The sequence below is a fragment of the Coregonus lavaretus genome (genome assembly GCF_964263955.1).
Source record: "Coregonus lavaretus genome assembly, chromosome: 29".
In the NCBI taxonomy this organism is placed as follows: domain Eukaryota; kingdom Metazoa; phylum Chordata; class Actinopteri; order Salmoniformes; family Salmonidae; genus Coregonus; species Coregonus lavaretus.
In genome coordinates, this window is record NC_140016.1 from 36,278,895 (window position 1) to 36,294,237 (window position 15,343).

Here is a 15,343-nt window from a genome sequence, read left to right on the forward strand (position 1 = left end):
AAGAATGCTGAGTTGCATCCAAAGAACACCATACCTACTGTGAAGCATGGGGGTGGAAACATCATGCTTTGGGGCTGTTTTTCTGCAAAGGGACCAGGACGACTGATCCGTGTAAAGGAAAGAATGAATGGGGCCATGTATCGTGAGATTTTGAGTGAAAACCTCCTTCCATCAGCAAGGGCATTGAAGATGAAACGTGCCTGGGTCTTTCAGCATGACAATGATCCCAAACACACCGCCCGGGCAACGAAGGAGTGGCTTCGTAAGAAGCATTTCAAGGTCCTGGAGTGGACTAGCCAGTCTCCAGATCTCAACCCCATAGAAAATCTTTGGAGGGAGTTGAAAGTCGGTGTTGCCCAGCGACAGCCCCAAAACATCACTGCTCTAGAGGAGATCTGCATGGAGGAATGGGCCAAAATACCAGCAACAGTGTGTGAAAACCTTGTGAAGACTTACAGAAAACGTTTGACCTGTGTCATTGCCAACAAATGGTATATAACAAAGTATTGAGAAACTTTTGTTATTGACCAAATACTTATTTTCCACCATAATTTGCAAATAAATTAATTAAAAATCCTACAATGTGATTTTCTGGATATTTTTTTCTCATTTTGTCTGTCATAGTTGACGTGTACCTATGATGAAAATTACAGGCCTCTCTCATCTTTTTAAGTGGGAGAACTTGCACAATTGGTGGCTGACTAAATACTTTTTTTCCCCACTGTATCTGTGTATTCCAGTCGAAAGCAGTGAATAAAATGGCTATTATCAAACTATATTAAAGTCTACTACAGGGCTATTTAATTGGCAGGGATATCAATCACCTCCTCCTTACTGTTTGATTTGAATAACATCCCTTGAACAAAATGGCAGGGAATGAATAGGGCAGGATAAGCAGAGGTGGGTGTTTTGTCTCCACCAACAGTGATCCTATGCGATTTGGCATGGATTACCAGGTGATTCCGTAATGTGCACCTCCAACCTCATTTGCACTCGACAGGCAAAGTGAGAGCTCTCGCCAAGCTCAACTTTTCCCTGTTTCTAGATATAGATGGTACTGTAATCTTGGATCAATCCTGTGTGCGGCAGAAATACAGTTTGCCGCACAAGTATGTATAAGCCCGTGTGGGGCCCCAAGCGAGATTTGATTTCGGGGCACCCCTTTCGGGGCACCCCCTCTGCTTATAGGCAGAGCACTGCTGACATGGGCTAATTGAGTGACCGTCAGAGACTGACTTAACAAGTGAAAAACTGCTGATGTACTGCAACATTTCTAAACTGCACCCCTTGTGTATTCCACTTTTCTAACTCTCAACAGTAAGTTGAGACGCCAACTGAGTTCCTAAAGAAAAAAAATAGAAAAAATATATATATACTGTATATATATATTTTATTAATATATACACTACCAGTGAAGAATTTGGACACACCTACTCATTCAAGGGTTTTTCTTTATTTTTACTATTTTCTACATTGTAGAATAATAGTGAAGACATCAAAACTATGAAATAACATATAAATGTGTCCAAACCTTTGATTGGTTCTCTCAAATTTTGTGCACAAATTTGTTTACATCCCTGTTAGTGAGCATTTCATCCTTTGTCAAGATATTCCATCCACCTGACAGGTGTGGCATATTAAGAAGCTGATTAAACAGCATGATCATTACACAGGTGCACCTTGTGCTGGGGACAATAAAAGGCCACTCTAAAATGTGCTAAGTAGTCCTTTTGTAGGGTAAAACTAATTCTGATTGGCTGGGCCTGGCTCCACAGTGGGTGGGCCTATGCCCCCCCAGGCTCACCCATGGCTGGCGCCTGCCCAGCCATGTGAAATCCATAGCTTAGAGCCTAATTAATTAATTTCAATTGACTGATTTCCTTAAATGAACTGTAACTCAGCTAAATCTTTGAAATTGTTGCGTTTATATTTTTGTTCAGTATATATATATACACAGTATATACTGTATTATATTTATTTATTATTGTATTTTTTGGGGGGCGGGGGCATCGTGTAGTCTGCGTATAGGCAGAGGAGGCACTGTACATATGGCTCCTACTCCTAGATCTCTATGTAAAGGCACTAATTGGCCTATCTATCCCAGCAAAAAATGACTATCAATATAAACATTATTCACCTCTCACACGGTCTTTATGGACTGTGCCTTCAGCTCTATCTGAAGAAGAGTCACACGGTCATGGTCTTTTACTTGAGTGGAGAAGCATAATACATCTTTGACATGGAAATGTATGAGAAGCACCGGAACAGGAGTAGTCATCGTCTGGAAAGACATGGATGAGGAGGCACATCCCTCTGAAGAACCTGACTGTACAGAACAAAATAAGTCTTGGCAAGGACACCGCAAGAAAATCGTGGGCTGCAAAAACACACAGCACACCTCTGGGCCTAATTTAGCCGTGTGTATTTAAATATTCTCTTTAAAAAGCAGATCAGCGCTGACCTTGTTCCGCAGGACGAAGGGACTGAGGGAGAAGGACTTGGCCCATTTTCAGCACACTGAACTGTAGAGGAGAGTACACGCAGGGTAAGCGAAAGCAAATAAGGCATTTCGGCAGCCATGTTTTCACTGAGTCCAATTCACTTTTCCCTGCAGCTATTCGCTCCATGGCACCGTCTGGGTTCTCAATGCTGTGAAATGTAATTTCTCCTCCCAGCCTGCAGCCTGCCATGGAGCACATTTCAATGTAGATTGCACTGAATGGGTTCATCAATTATAGAGCACTTCAGGTAACAGATTGTTGCTGGTTTAACACCTCACCTGCCATGTTCACAGAATGGATTTTTATCAAATTTGTCTCACCACCTAGCCATTTTGCTGTCACAAATATCTTTCAAACTGCCGGTCTGTCACTTCACGGGGGCCATCAAAGAGTGATGTTTTTATATGTCCCATGTGTATGTGTGTGATTTATAGTACACAAAGTGCTTGTACTGAGGAAATATCAGATTATACCAAGACTCTTCACACAGGGAAGATGTGAAGTTGAGGGAATTGAAGACATTCATAGTTCTCTCTCTCTTGGCCAACGTTTTTCCCTTCGCAAAGCAGGTCTTCTGTCATCCTCAGTATTTCCAGTGCTTGAGGGACTGAGCTAAGTTTTGTCCACAACGTGTAAATCGTTGAGCAGGAGGTAGGGGCTCTATCTCAATTAGTCTTTCTATGATTCCTCGTATCCCATCTCCTCAAATCCTTCTCAATCGTATTGGAGGAGTAGGTCCATACCCTAGGACTTTTTCTCCAATAGGTTTTGAAAAGGAGGAGAGGATAGAAGATACGAGGAATCCAGGAAAGAGGAATTGAGAAAGAGCGCAGGACATAGGAGAGTCACGTGCCTCAAGCACACTGCATTCTCATGCCTCACTCACTTCTACCTTATCAGTAAACAACTCATATGCTGTCCAGTGTTGTTTAGCCCCAATACATTTCTATTGCCATTTCATACATAATGTATACTTGTCATAGACTGTATATTTATGTATTTCACTCAACCTGCTTAACATAGGGATTTATGTGCATACATTTGTGCCAGTGCATGAAATAGGCTTACAAACATAGACATATCTGTTGTCACAACTTAGAAAATTGCAGGACTAAAAAGTGGAAACAGCTTAGTGACAGCCACCAAAGGGGTTGTTACAGGGAGAAAGCAGTGAATCTTGGGTAGAAAAAGTATATGTATGGTTATCAATGACAGACTTGACACTAAGTGATGAGGGAAATATAATGTTAGAGGATGCTGCCACCAAATATAGCGACGACTTAGCGGCCAGCATGCAAACCTATCTTCATTCATGCTTCGATGTTGGACGTCACCAATGATTTACTGCTGCAAACAAATAGTCCCGTGTAGCTCAGTTGGTAGAGCATGGCGCTTGCAACGCCAGGGTTGTGGGTTCGTTTCCCATGGGGGGCCAGTATGAAGAAAGAAAAATGTATTCACTCACTAACTGTAAGTCGCTCTGGATAAGAGTGTCTGCTAAATGACAAACATTTAAGTATATCTGTTTATCTGGCCTTTAAATAGCGGTAACTGGATAACTATATGAATGTAAATGCACTCATTTCAGAGAATGCCCCTGTGCAGTCTTGCCTTAGATGCAAATGAAGTACAGCTGCTGGACAAAATCTACGAAATCCCCTCTTTCAACTGAAAAGAAACCTGGAATAGTTCTATCCACATGAACACATAGTGCAGTCCAAAGGTTTCCTAGTCACTTAGCTTTCAAGGCTTCTCAAAGGCCAAATCGATAACTAAAGTGTTTGGTCCAAAGTGTTTGGCACATTTTGAGGACAACACAAATCAATTGAGCTACAGACTGGACATGATGTTTGTGCCGTATTACCGTATCTACAGCCCTGTTGAATCAACGAAGACGCTCATATAAATAATGGCAGAACATTGGCCAATTTCAATATATGTGATTAACCTGAAACACTGACTGAACCCTCCATAGATAGACAATCAACCATGAATGAACAACAGACTGATAGACATTCTCTACTATTTACTATAACTGTACTATTACTAATGAAACCCCAATACTCTGTGGTAAAAATAGCCTTTTCCATTAGTTATGTGAGAAAATGGACCACACCACGTCATACTTGTTGTGTTGTAGCCCGTATTTTGCGATGCGTGGTTTGGTAAGCCGATTAGAGCAGATACAGTGTTGTTGTGCACGATAACTTGGGTTAATGGAGTAATGCGACGTAGCGTACTAGAGCCTGCGAGCATATTATGCAGAGCAGGGTGAGAGAAATCTGTATCTCATTTACATCATAATAGTGGGTGTAAATGAGAAACCACATTTAGGGACAGAAGACGAACAGAGACAAAAATGTGGTCACTTGACTTTTTGCCTTTAGACAAAGGAATTATATTTTTTAAACAAAGAAGTTGGCCATCCGTTGTACTGAGGATTACATGTGTTGAGCTCCTTTGTGGTACTTTTGTCTCAAGTTCTCTTATGGAATATCATTATTCAAAGTAATCTGAAAGGTCCTATTGAAGTGCCAAGTCGTTGTTTACCCATCAGTCGTCCAGTAAAACATCCAGTGTTCTTTTTTATTAATACTTTCCATGTCCTCAATCTATAACTAATCATTTCCCAATGCACATTTTCTCTATGCAAATGTGGCCTATTATTCAGTAGCTTCATGACCTACCTGTAAACTGACCTGTTAAGTGTGTCCACTAGTAAATGATGGTCTGACATTGCAATAAACAGATACAGTTTTACTGGTGAGTTCCCTTAAAGAAAAGCTCAAATATTCATAAAACTGTCAACCATTTAAGGTTAAAGCAGCAGGGACTGGCTAGCACCTCCCGTGGATCCCTCCAATCACATATTAATATAGCCTTTGCACAAACTTGACACTGGCTGTCACAGAAACCCATTTACACAGTTAATGAAAATGAAGCTTTAACAATCTGCAGATTTGGCAGAAAGATGGCAGAGAGTGCAGCTACAGCAACTACATTTCATTTTATTAATCTATCTCACACTAGTAGGGGTAGTTTAAGCGGCAGAGAAGCAGACTTGCAAGGAGAGGTGAGAAATCTCAAAAGTGCAGCGCCGAAAATATAAAGACTGATCATTTTAAAAGGGCATAGTGGTGCAAAACGGTATCAGCCTTGGAAATCCATCCAGGTTATGGCTGCACATTTTTCAAAACAGGAGTCGGACTCAAATGTCAAGAGGCTACTACACTATGCATTTACCGTGTTTACCCATACAAACCCACTTTATTGTATATAAAATAGGAAGTAAACACAGTGGTATTCACAGTATGGTAAACACACCGCAGAGATGTTCACTCAAGCAGATCGGAGAAACTGGCTGGAGGCCATCTGGTCAGCAAAGAGCCAGGGTTGGAGCAGTGAGGCGCAGACAATTTCCATATGCACAAAAAGCGTATTTCTCTAAAATGTTGTGCACAAATTTGTTTACATTCCTGTTAGTGAGCATTTCTCCTTCGCCAAGATAATCCATCCGCCTGACAGGTGTGGCATATCAAGAAGCTGATTTAACAGCATGATCATTACACAGGTGCACCTTGTGCTGGGGACAATAAAAGGCCACTTTAAAATGTGCAGTTTTGTCACACAACACAATGCCACAGATGTCTCAAGTTTTGAGGGAGTGTGCAATTGGCATGCTGACTGCAGGAATGTCCACCAGAGCTGTTCCCAGAGAATGTCATGTTGATTTCTCTACCATAGCTGCCTCCAATGTCCTTTTAGAGAATTTGGCAGTACGTCCAACCAGCCTCACAACCGTAAACCACGTATAAGCATGCCAACCCAGGACCTCCACATCCGGCTTCTTCACCTATGGGATCATCTGATGGGCGGTGGGTGCTGAGGAGTATTTCTGTCTGTAATAAAGCCCTTTTGTTGGGAAAAACTCATTCTGGTTGGCTGGGCCTGGCTCCCCAGTGGGTGCCCTCCAAGGCCCACCCATGGCTGCACCCCTGCCCAGTCATGTGAAATTCATAGATTAGGGCCTAATTTATTTATTTCAATTGACTGAATACCTTATATGAACTGTAACTCAGTAAAATCTTTGAAATTGTTGCGTTTAGATTTTTGTTCAGTATAAATGACCCTTGAATCAGGGGCCAAATAAAAAGAAACTACTTGCCGTTAGGAGGAGAGGAAGCCTCTGGCGCTCCCCCCTCCTCTCTCCATGTCACATAAGGCAGGCAGTATATTATTATCCCATTCTGGTCCCTCCTTCCCTCCCTCTCTTCTCCTCTACTTCTTCCTCCTTGCTTCCTAGCCGCCAAAGCTAAGACTGCGGGAATCCCAATCAGATGACAATGGGATTTGGAGCTCAGCCCAAAGTCATTGGGTATGAAAATAGAAAAACACAGAACATCTCCACTTTTTTTCCCACCCACCACCCAAAGAGCTCTGCCAAAGTCCAGGGGTGTATTCATTAGTGCAAAACGTTCTGCAACAAAAACGAACAATTCTTATTGGACAAATTTAGATTAGTCCTTCCGCGTTTCGGACATTTGCTTCCGTTTGTTTCCTAGTGAATACACTATGTGTTTGATGCCATTCCATTCGCTCCGTTCTGGCCAATATTATGAGCCGTCCTCCACTCAGCAGCCTCCTGTGGAATACACCCCTGGTTGTTTGCTCTGCCAGGGATCAGGCTCCAAGGAATACAGTCCGTCATGCTTACAGCAGTTAGACAGCAGAGCTAGACAGATGTTAAACAGCAGAGCTGGCTAATGCGATGAGCGCGCTCCCCTCTGGTAAATTAGATTAAAGGGAAACAAGTGGAGTACTAACAAGAGCCATCCTTTCTCATTTGGTGTAAAGACAACCCACATAATTATTTTTGTAAATGCCTAGGTATGACGAGTGGAGGGTTAAATGGGCGTTACGAGTAAGGGGTGACAATAGATGGGGGTGACACACACACGTGACTGAGGGGATGAGTGGCAGGTTGATCAGGCACAGCTGACACCCTGCCAGCCCCTTTAGTCTCTCACACACACTCTCACACACACACACACACACACACACACACACACACACACACACACACACACACACACACACACACACACACACACACACACACACACACACACACACACACACACACACACACACTTATGGGATTCATTATTGTTTCCTATCAGATATCTCAGTGTGTTGCCAGCAAGACTTTAATAATTGCTGCCTACCCTGAACTGCATTTCTCCGGGACTTGAGTCACCATGTTAGAATTTCAGAATTTTTACTGATTAAAACAGTTCCCCACACTTTTTGCTGATGTTCCCAAGCTGTCTATGAGAATGTGTTAAAAGATAGAATATCATCACGCCGCTCATTTCATCACACTTTGATCAAAAGCAGTTTCTATTTATTACATTACACTCGCACGCGAACGCACGCAAGCGCACACACATGCACGCAATCTTTAGATAGGGCTACAGCTCCTAGAAAAAGCATATATTTCTCACTTTAGCAAACTGCGTAGATATATGATATCTGCTCTGCTATGAAGGGTGATGCTGTCTCAATGGAATCAGGAAAGATCCATTTGTGTAAATTCTATGGCTGACGGTCTGCGAAGCCCAGCATTCTCAATAAAGAACCTTCTCTACAAACAGGAGACAGTGATTTGCAGTGAATAGGCATCTCTTTTTAAAGATTTTCCATATTTGCTTCTGGCTTGGTTTATAATGTATATTAGCTATATATTCCTATAGGCTTATGCCTATTTCTGTTATCAAAGTTTGGCCGTTTCTCATCATTATTCTCAAGGCATGCACGAAACAATGAGCAAATATCATCTCTCCACATAGTAGCCCGGAAGCACATCTCCATAGATACACATAGAGATGAAGAAGACTCTGTCTGAGTCCCAAATAGCACCTTATTCCCTTTATAGTGCCATGGGCCCTGGTCAAAAGTAGTGCACTACATAGGGAATAGGGTGCCGAAGACTTCTTCATCCTACAGTTTTGTATGATGAACTGTATGCAGTATGCATGTGAATGCCATTCCTCTCTTGACAATGGCTGCAGTTTGAATACTTCAGGCCAGGGGCGTATATAGCCCTTTGAAAGTTGTTTTCCATTTGTAAGCTGAAAACATAGAAGATATTGTTTCTTTTGTAAATAATGAATTAAAAGATATTGAACAGGTGCATGGCACCTCTGCTTCAGGCTGATTTTCATGTCTTCAGCTGCCTTTCAAGTCAGTCCTCTAGCCAATTCCACACTCTCCTTTTAGAAATATTTGGTTATTCGTCACTTGTGGACTGTACCCAAACACACAGCTCCAACAGAACAATAGGAGCCATATGGTTCATTCTCGTCTGAATGCTGGCAGTATGTTCCTAGTTTATTGTCGTAGTAAACATAATTTCCCATGACATCATTATACAAAGAAGGAGAAGTCACCTTCAAATCTCTATGGAACCCACCACAGACACAATCAACACCAAACCTACACTGTACAGTGTCCACAAATCTAATAGTATTGACAAGAGGATGTCTGATTTCTTATTTGGCAATGTAAAATCATGATACGATAGCATTTGTCAGACTAAGCTTCATTAAAAAATGTACACCTACAGATCCATTGATTTCCCCAGCCTGTGATTATGTGATTAAAGTAACATATACACAGTAACTATATGCTTCTAATGGTCATGATAGATGCAGTATCTTATAGCCTATCAAGGTTCTGTTCATTAGGCACCAAATGGAAGAAAATGGCCTGAAACTGTGAGGGACTATCTGAAATGTTCCAATAAAAAAAAACTTGGATTGGTAAACCCCATATTCTTTCAAAGTTTGCAGATTTGCAGAGGTCCTGGTGGATCTTGTTAATCCTGTGTCCTGTGTCTGCACTTTATCTGTGGTTCAGAAGAGTCCTGGTATATGTAGGGTTTTGTACAATAGCATCCTCTCCTCATCTTCTTTCTTTCTTGATCACAGAGCAATCTAACCGTTGGCTATTAGTTGGCATGGAAGAAAGGAAATGAGATGAGGAGAGGAAAAGAAAATGTGGTGAAAAAAAAAGGAAGTGAAAGCAAAGCCAAGCCAAGGTACGGATCTAAGTATTGGAACCCACTCGGTGCAGTTTGATCAGCCCTTTGACACCCTCACTATCTCCTCTCTCCTCTTGAGTTATCAGTCAGTGGAGAGAGAGATACAGACATCACCGCTGCTGCTACTTGTCCTTCACATCTTCTGGGACTCCTCCTTATTTGATTAATGACACAATTGACTTCGTAATTAACACTTGGTCATTGAGTTGCTAAAAAAAGCCTGAGGAGACCAGGGGAGGCAGAACATTGATTTCTTCTCTCGTCCCTGAGCACACGGCCCCCCCTGAACCACAGAGTTGATTCCGACCACGAAACATGCAGCGGATTTAATTAATCAGAAAATTTACATATTTACTGGAGTTACTTTGCATAAATGTTCAGTGTGTGTAATATGAGACGCATGCACCCGTATCTGCGTACAGTAGTTAATAAGAACTATTTTGTATGCAGAGAGAGAGCTTGATGTCATGGGAAATGATGATGTCACAATAAACTAGGAACATACTGCCAGCATTCAGACGAGAATGAACCATATGGCTCCTATTGTTCTGTTGGAGCTGTGTGCCGAACGGTGTAGTGGTGATGTACAGTAGCTAATTGTCCCCCATGATGAAATCGGGGAGGGAACTATGGATCTGTCTCCGTCCTTTCGTTAGTACGTACAGTACATATGTAAGTTAGTCACACGCGATTTCTCAGACACAACTGGACGGATTTCGACAAAACTTGGGAGAATGATGCGTCTTGCCATAGAGATCTGGCATTTACAAAATTGGCCCAAGAGGGCACTAGTAAATTAACAGAAAAGCGGGGGGGGGCTGCAAAATTTGTGCGAAACTACATATTTACTGTTGCCTTGTTTACATGGGGGTGATTGTGTAAATGATTTATGACAGAACGTTACGGCAACAATTGGACAATGTCACCTGGTGAATGCTGCATGTGCCTATCTCGATCCATTCAATCAAATCAAATCTTGACTGGAAGCTACTGTAAGCATGATTGAATGGGTGACTTTATCTGTTCAGAAGCACCTGACCAGAACACATGGAGCTTAACTCTATCTTACCTTTCTCTCTTTGGGAAACAACATAAAGGAACACACATGCAACAATTTCACAAATGATACATTTTGGACGATCAATGGAGAGAAAAGATAAGAAACACCATAGGAGAAATGGCCAAATGACAATTAAAAATGTATTCAGAAAAGTTGACAATGTTGAATGTTGCCATTTATCCTAGTACCCATGCCATGTATTGTTCAAGGGGGGGCTTTGTTGAGATAAACATGTATTTTTCTGGTTGCTAAAAAAATTATAACAAAACTTCCTTATAGACAGACCCAGTATACAACCTGACCATGACGTCATAAAAGATGTCATATTGATGTCATTGTATCCAGTTTTGCCTGCTGGGTATGTGCTCTGATGCTGACACCATGCAAGTCTCTAAACCAGGGTGAACCATTTCCACCTGAAAGATGAAAGCACACAACAAAGCCAGACAGACAGCTACAGAGAGGGAGAAAAAATGGAGCCTCGAGGAAGAAAAGATGCCGATTAGCCTATCATTTGCCTGTGCCTGTATTCAGTCAGTGGGGTCAAAAGTCTCTCTCTCTCTCTCTCTCTCTCTCTCTCTCTCTCTCTCTCTCTCTCTCTCTCTCTCTCTCTCTCTCTCTCTCTCTCTCTCTCTCTCTCTCTCTCTCTCTCTCTCTCTCTCTCTCTCTCTCTCTCTCTCTCTCTCTCTCTCTCTCTCTCTCTCTCTCGCTATCTCGCTCTCTCTGACCTCATCTCCTCCACACTCCCAAGGGTAAAACAGGGGGAAGGAATGGACTGATATATTGGGATTCTGCAAATGAAGTCCTATATGAGTCTATGTTAACTTGTACAGATGTAGGATCTTAATTTGAGCCAGGTTGCTACAGCAGGAAAATAATCCTGCAGCAACAGGAAATGTGAATTATATGGATTATGATTAATTGACATTTTTGTAGGGTTTGATACATTTTTCATTAGGGCAAATCAAGTCTGAAATGTCAAACGTAGAATTAGAAACTTTAGAAGCCTTTTAAAAACTCAAATACACTACAAGTTTGCATTTTGCGCAGGAAAAATTCTCAGCAACAAAAGAGTGATCATATTAGGGTCCTACAGCTGTACAGTGAGAGTGATATAGAAACGATGAGAGAGTGGTATAGAAATGGTTTCACTACGTAAGGGATCTGGAGCAGCCTGATGTTTATAACTACTTGATTTCAAGACAGCATACATACCAGGTAACATGTTTACCGTGTCCATATTAGACCCAGACTGAGTCTGTCCTAATAAAGACACCATACAGGCTATACTATGTTCAGAATATCCTGGCTAGCATGCTTTTTAATGCACCACTAACCTTTTCAATCAGTTTTCACTATCATTGCTAAATTGAAAATAAGCTAATACAAAAAAAGTTAACTATTCCTTTAAATAGATGGGAGCTCCGAATACTGCACCTTGCGAACACCACACTGTTTAAAAACTCTGGGTAAACAATCGTCTAATTCTCAAGGGCATTATTAAAGAAAAGTTACAACATAAAGCAGATTATTATTTAACAAATTCCATCTATTTAAAATGGTACCGCTCACAGCGTGTCATTGTGTGTGGAAAATCACCCTTGGTATCTTGGATCTTTGAGGAAGGACAGCCTGAAAGAGTAGAGTTCAATAAGAGAAAAGTTCTGTTACAGTTGAGATTGTAAGTGAAAGGGACTGAACATTATTAAAAGATGTCTGGGTAGCCTCAGACACATTCATCATTGATCTCACACAAATCCCTGATCCCGAAAAACCATTGAATCACACATTAACAATAGAGGGTAGCAGCAAAAGCTGCTATGCAACCAAAACCCATGATTCAAGCTCAATTAATTAAGGTACAACATCCCATTTCAAACAGCTGCAAAATGTCATGGGGAAAAGCTTTTGATATAAAAGAAACGGGAACCCTTCTGGGTTATGGAAGAATGAGCTAAAATAAATAAAGAACCGAATGACTAAAACATCCAAAAACCTGTCTGACTTTAATGTATTTCCTCTGCTTTGCCAGGGGATTTCAGAGCCAAAGTATACCAAAGTACAGTGGCGACCCGTCATTCAGGGCAGATGTGTATATATATATTTATATATATATATATATACAGTGAGGGAAAAAAGTATTTGATCCCTTGCTGATTTTGTACGTTTGCCCACTGACAAAGACATGATCAGTCTATAATTTTAATGGTAGGTTTATTTGAACAGTGAGAGACAGAATAACAACAACAAAATCCAGAAAAACGCATGTCAAAAATGTTATAAATTGATTTGCATTTTGATGAGGGAAATGAGTATTTGACCCCCTCTCAATCAGAAGGATTTCTGGCTCCCAGGTGTCTTTTATACAGGTAACGAGCTGAGATTAGGAGCACACTCTTAAAGGGAGTGCTCCTAATCTCAGCTTGTTACCTGTATAAAAGACACCTGTCCACAGAAGCAATCAATCAATCAGATTCCAAACTCTCCACCATGGCCAAGACCAAAGAGCTCTCTAAGGATGTCAGGGACAAGATTGTAGACCTACACAAGGCTGGAATGGGCTACAAGACCATCACCAAGCAGCTTGGTGAGAAGGTGACAACAGTTGGTGTGTTTATTCGCAAATGGAAGAAACACAAAAGAACTGTCAATCTCCCTCGGCCTGGGGCTCCATGCAAGATCTCACCTCGTGGAGTTGCAATGATCATGAGAACGGTGAGGAATCAGCCCAGAACTACACGGGAGGATCTTGTCAATGATCTCAAGGCAGCTGGGACCATAGTCACCAAGAAAACAATTGGTAACACACTACACCGTGAAGAACTGAAATCCTGCATCGCCCGCAAGGTCCCTCTGCTCAAGAAAGGACATATACAGGGCCGTCTGAAGTTTGCCAATGAACATCTGAATGATTCAGAGGAGAACTGGGTGAAAGTGTTGTGGTCAGATGAGACCAAAATCGAGCTCTTTGGCATCAACTCAACTCGCCGTGTTTGGAGGAGGAGGAATGCTGCCCATGACCCCAAGAACACAATCCCCACCGTCAAACATGGAGGTGGAAACATTATGCTTTGGGGATGTTTTTCTGCTAATGGGACAGGACAACTTCACCGCATCAAAGGGACGATGGACGGGGCCATGTACCGTCAAATCTTGGGTGAGAACCTCCTTCCCTCAGCCAGGGCATTGAAAATGGGTCGTGGATGGGTATTCCAGCATGACAATTTTTTTTTGTTTTTTTTAATTATTTTTTTATTTCACCTTTATTTAACCAGGTAAGCCAGTTGAGAACAGGTTCTCATTTACAACTGCGACCTGGCCAAGATAAAGCAAAGTAGTGCAATAAAAACAACACAGAGTTACATATGGGGTAAAAAAAACATAAAGTCAGAAATACAACAGAAAATATATATACAGTGTGTGCAAATGTAGCAAGTTATGGAGGTAAGGCAATAAATAGGCTATAGTGCAGAATAATTACAATAGTATTAACACTGGAATGCTAGATGTGCAAGAGATTATGTGCAAATAGAGATACTGGGGTGCAAAAGAGCAAAATAAATAACAATATAGGGATGAGGTAGTTGGGTGGGCTAATTTCAGATGGGCTGTGTACAGGTGCAGTGATCGGTAAGGTGCTCTGACAACTGATGCTTAAAGTTAGTGAGGGAGATAAGAGTCTCCAGCTTCAGAGATTTTTGCAATTCGTTCCAGTCATTGGCAGCAGAGAACTGGAAGGAATGGCGGCCAAAGGAGGTGTTGGCTTTGGGAATGACCAGTGAGATATACCTGCTGGAGCGCAGACTACGGGTGGGTGCTGCTATGGTGACCAATGAGCTAAGATAAGGCGGGGATTTGCCTAGCAGTGATTTATAGATGGCCTGGAGCCAGTGGGTTTGACGACGGACATGTAGTGAGGACCAGCCAACAAGAGCGTACAGGTCACAGTGGTGGGTAGTGTATGGGGCTTTGGAGACAAAACGGATGGCACTGTGATAGACTACATCCAATTTGCTGAGTAGAGTGTTGGAGGCTATTTTGTAAATGACATCGCCGAAGTCAAGGATCGGTAGGATAGTCAGTTTTACGAGGGCATGTTTGGCAGCATGAGTGAAGGAGGCTTTGTTGCGAAATAGGAAGCCGATTCTAGATTTAACTTTGGATTGGAGATTCTTTATGTGAGTCTGGAAGTTGAGTTTACAGTCTAACCAGACACCTAGATATTTGTAGTTGTCCACATACTCTAGGTCCGACCCGTCGAGAGTGGTGATTCTAGTCGGGTGGGCGGGTGCTAGCAGCGTTCGATTGAAAAGCATGCATTTAGTTTTACTAGTGTTTAAGAGCAGTTGAAGGCTACTGAAGGATTGTTGTATGGCATTGAAGCTCGTTTGGAGGTTTGTTAACACAGTGTCCAATGAAGGGCCAGATGTATACAAAAGCAGATGTATACAATGACCCAAAACACACAGCCAAGGCAACAAAGGAGTGGCTCTAGAAGAAGCACATTAAGGTCCTGGAGTGGCCTAGCCAGTCTCCAGACCTTAATCCCATAGAAAATCTGTGGAGGGAGCTGAAGGTTCAAGTTGCCAAACGTCAGCCTCGAAACCTTAATGACTTGGAGAAGATCTGCAAAGAGGAGTGGAACAAAATCCCTCCTGAGATGTGTGCAAACCTGGTGGC